We start from the raw sequence: 1,458 nt of genomic DNA, 5'->3' as shown, positions 1-1,458 counted from the left end.
ATATGTTTACTCCGGTCGGTCGAAGGTGTGTCGGCGGTGTCTGGGCAAAACAACGTCGCTCAGTGCTATCCATTGGGGAACTGAGGCTCGATCCATGCGGGCTGGCCAGTGGCCTAGGTAGTTACATAGGTACCTAGTACTAGTACATAGGTATTCATAGGACTGGCGACGTGTGGCCTAGCACATTTAAGTACTTTTTAGCACGTAGGTAGTCCTAAATCTATTCTTCTATAACTTATGTATCTACGTACCTACCTACCTATCTAAAATAAGTTTTATACAATTAGACCATACGTAGCACACATAAGGTGAGCTGAGTCCTACCAGCGAGCGGTTTTCGGCTGTAGATAAAATTAAGGCGCCGCCCCGTATGTTCTAGAATGGAAACCATGTTGAGTATCCAATCATAGACTGCGTGCTACTACCGGTGCCACTGCTGAAGTCGAGCTTATACAGGACAGGTGACTGGATGATGACTTGATGACGCCATGGACAGAATGTTGTTACTTTCCTTCAGAGACATAGGTAATAGGTACGTTAGTTAAGTCCAGCGTTCAGCAGATGATTTATTTTAAAGATATGGTAACATCGGTAGTTTTAAACTCGCTTTTCAACATCATCATCAGCCAGCAATCGTCCCCTGCCGATTTATTAAGCCTCGCTCAACGAGTTAGTCATAAATCTAGACAGTCCTACTTGAGATCTGGGGACTGAAAGTGTAGATGCCAACCTACATTATAATAGGCATGCTAATATCCTAGTGTGGGAAAATTGCGCCATTTATGGGATAAGTAGTTGTTTCGAGCCCGGTAGAGCCGTCGTAAAGGTCGCACTTTCAGCTTCCGTCGGCCCGCAGGTTGAAATATCGAAAGTGAACTGATGATGACGTGATGAGTGAGGAGTGTCCGGGCGGACGCGGAGGCCCCTTTGATTGGCGAGGACCGAGGCCCGGCCAGCGGGCTCTAATGCTTCCTATTGTTATTTTAAGGTCGATCATAGTTAGTTACGTTCATGCGTTATTTAAGGATGATGGCTACTGGTTTTTTGACGAGGTTTGTGTCTAGTCTAGTAAGGAACTAAGTCCCGTCCCATGTTAATATTTACTTTCTGACGGCACGCTATAACTACCTACTTAATAGAAATTGGCTGTGGCACGAGCTGAGATTTCAACCCGGGACCTTCAGTGGAAAAGAACTTATAGGTAAGTAGGTACCTTCTATACCTAGGCACATGCTACTTACTTTTATAGGTACGTACCTACAGTCGATTACATCTATGCAGTCTTAGTTCACAACTTAGTCATGACAATTAAGTAAAACGAGTCCCGAGGAAATATCTGATTTCATGAATCTTCATTGCATTGTATTTGTTATTAGCGCAACGGAAGCGGCCGGCCAATGGCAGACGAGTTGGACAACACTGGCACAGTGACGGCCCTCCGTAGAGAAGGCACTTGAG

The sequence above is a fragment of the Plutella xylostella genome, chromosome 21 (assembly GCF_932276165.1).
Source record: "Plutella xylostella chromosome 21, ilPluXylo3.1, whole genome shotgun sequence".
NCBI classification, from domain to species: Eukaryota; Metazoa; Arthropoda; class Insecta; order Lepidoptera; family Plutellidae; genus Plutella; species Plutella xylostella.
The sequence above is the reverse complement of the archived record's forward strand: the minus strand, read 5'-3'. Positions refer to the sequence as shown.